The following is a 7,608-nucleotide window of genomic DNA, read 5'->3' on the forward strand; positions in this document are numbered from 1 at the left end:
GGGCCTTGCCCTCTGCATCAGACTGAAGTCCGGAAACTAACCAGGACCTTGCCCTCTGTATCGAAACGAAGTCCGGAAACTGCATCAGACCAAAGTCCGGAATTAACTGGGACCTTGTCCCCTACATCAGACCGAATTCCGGAACTATCTGCATTGGACCAAAGTTCGGAACTGACTGCACATAACATAGCATAAACATATCAACTAGCATGAACACATATACTGCATACTGCATCAGACCAGGGTCTGGAACACATAACACAAACATACTTGAATCACAAAGACATCAAGCACACTACTACTGCATCGGACCGAAGTCCGGAACTACTGCTAACTAAACGGATCGGCATTGTGGCCGTAGACCCATTCCTACTGGAAGGAAAACTCACCTCGTAATGTTGGCTGCTGAGATGCTAACTCCAAAAGTGGTTGACTGCTGCTATGGAACTGTCTGGCTACAAATCCTAAAAACACTAGATTAGGTACTTATAAATGCCCTCAGGGTAAAATGACTATTCTACCCCTGGTCAAAGTCAACTCCCTGGTCAAAGTCAACTTCCAGTTGACCGGACTCACCGAGTCAGGGCACAGACTCGCCGAGTCCCTCCATTACTAACTCTGACTTTAACTCACTGAGTCCATTTCCCACTCACTGATTCACCCTGAACTCACAAATCGAAGAAAGACGGAGGACTCGCGACTCGACTCGTCGAGTCCGAAGAACAAATCGCCGAGTCCTAACGTGCAGATTCCAAACAATCGATTCTAATCCAATCCAGAGCATCTAACTCGTAGATCTGAGCTCCTGGGACCATCTGAACACATAAAGTTGCTAACTTTATGTGTAACTAAGAAGGAATGAAGCTATTTCACTCAAACTCTACTTTAATCGGGAAAACTCATCCGACTCGCTGAGTTCTTCAAACAACTCGTTGAGTCTAAGGCAATCTTCATTGGATTGGCCGAGTTGCTCATCCAACTCGTCGAGTCCACAACTATCTTCATATGATTCGCCAAGTCAACCTTGCGACTCGCCAAGTCCATTCAATCCTTTTTCCATACAGACTTGATTTGAGCCACGCAGCGGCTCCAAATCACAGATCCAAGCTTCTAGGGCATGCTTATCACGTAAATTTGCAAACTTTACGTGCATGCATGGCTTTAAAGAGTTCAAATGCCAAATCTAAGCTCTTAATGGGGTTCCAAACTCAAGAGGGACCTCAATCACGACCAAAACTGAGACTTTACGCTTCTAGAATGCAAAGAGGGTCCAGATCTGAAGTATAACTTGATCATAAGGCTTTATCACAAAGGATTTGGGATTTTTCAGCTTAAAAGCAACAATTTGGGGAAAACAAGATCTACTAGATCAATAAACAAGATGGAGACTTTATTACCAGAAAAGATGACCACAAATGAGTGTGTTCTGGATCTACTTCCTCTTCCTTGAACTCTTCAACATTCTCCTTCTTCTACTTGCTCCAAAAGTTCCTTCACAAAGCAACAATCACTCACACACTCAATAAGGGGGCTAGGGTTCGGTAAGAGATGCTCTAAGAGTGATGGAGGCAAGGTTGGGGCGCATTAATGCATTTAAATAGGATGCAAACCCTTAAAATTAGGGCTTCATCTAGACAGGCGGACTTGCCGAGTCCCAGCGTATGGACTCGTCGAGTAGTCGGCTCAATTCGCGTGATCATCCCGTCTCTACTCGACGAGTCTGGCTACAGACTCATCGAGTTCCCCTTAAGAAATGAAAATACTTTATTTAAATTCAATACCAGAAATGGGGCGTTACATACCTTCATGTAATGACAACACTAGTTTCTCTCTCTCTCTTCTCTCCTTAAAATTGGCCAAAACCCCCCCACCATCACCCTCATTTTTCACTTCAAACACACCAAAGATCCTCTCATATCTCTCTCTAGAAGACAAAGAAATCCTTCCCTTTTTCCATCTAGAAATCGTTTGAGTGTGTAAGAACTCAAGAGTCTTCATCAAAGATCCTAACTTGGTAAGCTATTTTCACTCTCAAGGTATTTTTTTCCATTTTATACTAAGATCACTCCTTAACAACACCATTTTCGTGTTCAGGCTCTCTAGAACCATCAGAGTTTCGAAACTCTTCCCAAAGGTGCAAGCTAGGCTGGAAATTATATTTCCTTTCTCTCCAAAACCGTTAAACCCCAAGGTGAGCTTCATACCCCGCTATTTTGTTGGATAAGGTGTCTAAGTCCATAACTATTTCTGGTATGTACTTGTGTGAGAACCCGCAAAATTTTTACTTTTAAAAGATCAGTCAATCAACTCAACTGAGTGTCAAACTCATTAGTACTGAGTTCTAGCCTGGTTAAAGGTCATTCTAAGGAGTTTTGAGCCTAATACACTTAAGGAATAAGTGGTAGAAAGCACATGCTAGACCCACAGTGTAACAAATCGAACCCAAACCCCATCTAAATGAGTTCACGGCCACAAGACCATGATTTTACGGCCGTAAATTCATGTGGCGTTAAACTCAAGAGTATATATATGGCATTGGGTCATTTCTTCTCATTTCTTCAATTCTTGGCCGGATTTTCATCATTCTCTCTCAACTATCATCCAACCTTCTTCCTTAAATCTTCAAAAGAGTAAGTATTCTATCCTTTGATTAGTTGATACATCTTATTAACTAGCTATATACATTGATTTCATCCATGGAAATCATGTTTATTTAGATCTTTAAGTTTCACCAAGAACACTAAGAACACACACTAGTGTTCTTGGCGAATAGCAACCATTTCAAGCTTCTAGATCGTAAGTGCTCCTACCTATACTTCATATCTAGTTAGGACTCATTTTTAGACACTTGAAAACATCAAGAACACAAGACCAAATGGAGTTTATGGCCAAGCCATCTCCCATGGCCGTAAACCCCTTAAAGGTTGCCATTTTGGCCATTAACCCTCCTAGATGCAAAGCTAGTGAACCAGGACCCTTCATTGATGAGCTTAGGACCTTAAACAACTCTCATAAACATAAATGGTCATGAGTTTACGGTTGTAAACTCATTAGGGCTGTAAACTCACCAAAAGCTTCAAAGAAGGTGGTCTCCCTCATCCTAGTGTAGAGGTAAAGTCCCTAAAACTTCCCTAGCCTTAAAACTTGCCAATATACATGAGTGACCATGAGTTTACAACCGTAAACTCCCTTGGGCCATAAACCCATGGTAGTAAACTCATGTGAGGGCCATTCTACCTTCCCTTGTTGAATCACATATGATTCTAACACTTGGTCAAGGTGTTTCCTAGTCCCGGTAGGTGTTTCCTTTCATATAGTGGTTATAAACACTATATTCATGCCAATATGTGTCATTATATATCATTTAGGACTTGTTGTGTCTTGAGACTTCATTCGTGGAACTTCTCATCCTTACACGCATACCCGTTTGAATCACCCACATCAGGTGAGTTTATACCTCGTAATAACTGTTTTAAATGTTTTAACTCATTTTAAGGGGGGAATACAAGTTGAACAAAATGTTAATTGTGTAAATGGTTTGTTACAAACATCTTTCAAAATGTTACTTATGTTATTTATAATTTGTCAAAACATTTCAAAAACTCTTTTAAAGTTATGTTACTTTATAGTTATACAAAACTCTGTTTCTAAGGTACAAGCATAACTTAGTAGATAAACGAATCTTTTCAATAACAATCCAAGTAGAACATTAGTAAAATATAATAGGTGTAGTTTAGGAGAATGCTATTCATTACTTCTAGAACATTGAAGCACACAAAGAGTCAGTTCATTCATGAGTCTATACTAATACAATATGCTTACATGAATACGTTTACATAGATACGCTTACATAAATACAATCACAACACATGATAACAAAACAGAACATAACAAGGTGCTATAGCATGGAACAATTTCAGGATCTAACTATACTAATGAATCACTAATGCATTGTGATAGTTATATTGGGTATACATGATCATAGTAATGTGGATGTTCGCGGTTTGCAATAATTGCAGGGGTCGCATGTGGTTCCCAAAATCTCTTGACAAGGGGGCGTTTAGCATGGGATCTAGCCATCACATTATGCCTTAACCCTCAATTAAGGCAAAATAGTACAAAAAGTAGTCACTTATTACAAATGCTACAGTACTTACACTGTATATACGACAATTACAAAAGGATATAAAATTCAAGTTAATATATTATTAATACCTTTACTATGTGTCATATTCACGTAGTCGATGAGGTAGATTAAATTTCAATAATAATAGTCGTACAGTCGGGTCTTGGTAGAAGGCTACTTTTGAAACAGTCGGGTCTTGGTAGAAGGCTACTTTCAAAATAGTCGGGTCTTGGTAGAAGGCTACTTTCAAAAGTTAGGACCATAATGCTAGTCTTATGATTCCTTAATGTATACACCACAGGATACATATATACCAATAGGTTCCGACAGTTAATAGGATATGTGCTCTCCGCTTCATTTCCTGTTCCTCGTTGGGTTGTTGGCTTGGAACAGATTCACCCAATCTATTATCTACCCAATTCTATATACATGTATGCTTAGTATACATTAAGTCGTCATAAGGGTACCATATATGGGTCAGGTTATAGGACACAGAGTCGAAGCACAATTTTTCTAGTATAAAACATACTTTCCAAAGTCATTACTTTTGGTATACAAAACTAGAAATTTCCCAGAAAAGGGTTTAATCCATTTTATTAAGCCAGTACAATTTTAAAGACTTTAGGAGAGTAACTCTATAATATCTTAGTTTATACACCATGTTTATATATAAAACTAATACCCAATAGGTAGTTAAATGTGTGTTTTCCGCCTTACTTCCTGTTCCTCGTTGGGTTGTGGACTTAGGAAAAATTCACCCAATTAACTTTCTATCCGATATTAGATTATATATAGCAGTATAAACTAAGCTATTATAAAAGTAGTCGCTGTGGTCACTATTTTACTATAAGAAATATAGGTTTTCTTAAAGAAATTTTCATTAGATATAAAGGAACCATTACAATTAACTCCGTGAGTAACAAGTGAATACACCGGGGTTGTATATGACAACGATCTAACAACCAATGGGATGTGTGCTATCCACCTTACTTTCTGTTCCCCGTTGGGTTGTGAGCTTAGGGCAGATGCGCACAATCAATTGTTTTTTTACTATGAGTTTTATATAACTTGTACCCACTTAGTACCCATAGAAAGGCTTGTAGTGTCATTTTACTTAACTTTCATTCAAGTAGGAAATATATGATTTTCTAGAGGAACAGACGAACTTTTCAAAATAGAACTTACAGCTTACACCACTTTTACATATACATTTTCAATAACATTTTACAGCTTACACCACTTTTACATATACATTTTCAACAACACTTTACAGCTTACTCACATCACTAAAATCTTATGAACTCACCAGCTTAATTGCTGATCAAGTCTTTCAAATAACTTGTATTCTCAGGATACTATTAGACAGGTGCTCGTGCTGGGGATTTAGAAGATGAAGCATTACAAGTTCAAGTCTTGTTTTGTTATTTGTGTATGAATTATATGTTTTGTGAACACACACATTGTAAACACTTTCTTTTGAAATGAAATGGTTATTTATTACTTGCTTACCATATACATACATCGTGATACTTAACATGACGTCCTCCACCCCCGAACGTTTCCGTTGTTCCGGTTTTGGGGTGTGACAACTTGACCCGACCCGGCATGGTCCATTTGGGTTGCATGGAACCATGCATTTGGATAAACTAAATGAGAGAAATAACACTTATGGTTTATTAATATATTATAAGTTCTAATATATTAATAGTATTATTAAATTAGTTTGATCAAGAATTAATTTAGAATTAATTAAGTGATCAAAAGATAACTAATTAAATATATGGGTTGATTATGTAAGTCATCCATAACTTATATAGTGGGCTAAGAGGCTCCATGGATTATCAAGTTGGGTTTCACCCATAGGATGCTCCATGGATGCTCCATGGAGTTAACCCATGGATCATGGAAATGAAGAGTCATGTTACATTAGGGTTTACATAGTGTAACCCTAATGCAACACACTATATAAAGCTCATGTTCTCCCAAATTCGGCTACACATGCATTCTTGAGGGCTAGAGCCGATTTTTGTGTGTTAAGATTCTCTCCAAGTTTACTCCATAGCATTTGGTGTTGTGTGAAGCATTTGAGGCATCACACTTGGGGTGCTAGGCTCACAACGTTTCAAGGAATCGAAAGCAACAACAAGGTATGTTATTCTATCTTACATTTAAGTTAAAATGTTCCCCATGTATGCTAGATAGGATCAAGAACCTTGGAAATCAACTTTTCATGAATTCTAGACAAACATATATCCAAGGTTATTAGGGTTGCATGTACACTTAGGAAGTGTTAGAATGCTCAAAACCCATCAGTGGTATCAGAGCCTTGGCTTGTTTGTTTGTTATTTGTGCAAAATTGTGTTAAAAATCGAAATAACTTGTTGTTTGGGCAGTGGACTCAACGAGTCCAAGTGAAAATTCATCCTACATGTGGAGTAGGTTCATGCACTCGACGAGTAGGAGGCCCTGATAGCAGATTTTCGACTTTTGTTGCTGGAAATGGACTAGAAACATTACCCAAAACTGTTTTGGTGTTTTAGATGGTGTAATGTTTATGCTAATCCATTTACAATGGCAATTATCAAAAAATTACAAGTTTTAAGAGTAATTTATGATTGTTGAAATGTTCATATTCATGTTCTTGAACTTATGAAGATTAGATGATTATAAGAATTGTTTGTAACCTACTTGGTAGTTTAATTCATGATCATAATGTGTTTTAATGGATTCCATAGATTGTCCTCAAGTTATGAAAAACCAAAGGTCACACTTTAATAAAAACCATTAAAAGAACACAAGAGTTATAAAACTGAAGAGTCTTCATTTTTAATACTCAAATCAATTCATAAGTTATGAGAAATGAAAAGTTTTGAAAGTTTACAAAACTTGCCCTCAAGTTTTGGAACAAGTAAAGTAATGATTAAAAATTTAGTTCCAACCCTTAGAATTTTAAAAGTTAAAATTCAACCCTTATACTTTATAATATTATAAGTTAATAATATATATATATATATATATATATATATATATATATATATATATATATATATATATATATATATATAAGATCAAGTCGTCTTACCGCTAGTAGGCCTCATTCACGAAGCCGGTCTATAAGGGGGGGTATAAGGTTGTTGCCTATAAAATGACAACTTAATGGGTGTCCACTCTCACCCACCGCTTCCTTGATCGGTGGAGGGTCGTTAGCCGAACGGGTAGGACAAGGACTTATAAACGTTCATTAAAGTATAATGAATATTATAAAGTAACTAAATGTTTTATTAAATTCCCAATCTTAGTTACTTTAGGAAAATGTGAATAAGGTGCTAATCCATGAAATTACACTTTACACTTTGTTTAAGTCGTTAGTGGAGCGTGTGTGGTTAACCGGCACACTAACTTGGACTTAACAAGGTAGGTAAAGGGTGACTTAAGGTTTATCATAGTATCGACGGAGCGTGTGTGGTTAACCGACACATCGA

The sequence above is a fragment of the Lactuca sativa genome, chromosome 1, assembly GCF_002870075.4.
Source record: "Lactuca sativa cultivar Salinas chromosome 1, Lsat_Salinas_v11, whole genome shotgun sequence".
NCBI classification, from domain to species: domain Eukaryota; kingdom Viridiplantae; phylum Streptophyta; class Magnoliopsida; order Asterales; family Asteraceae; genus Lactuca; species Lactuca sativa.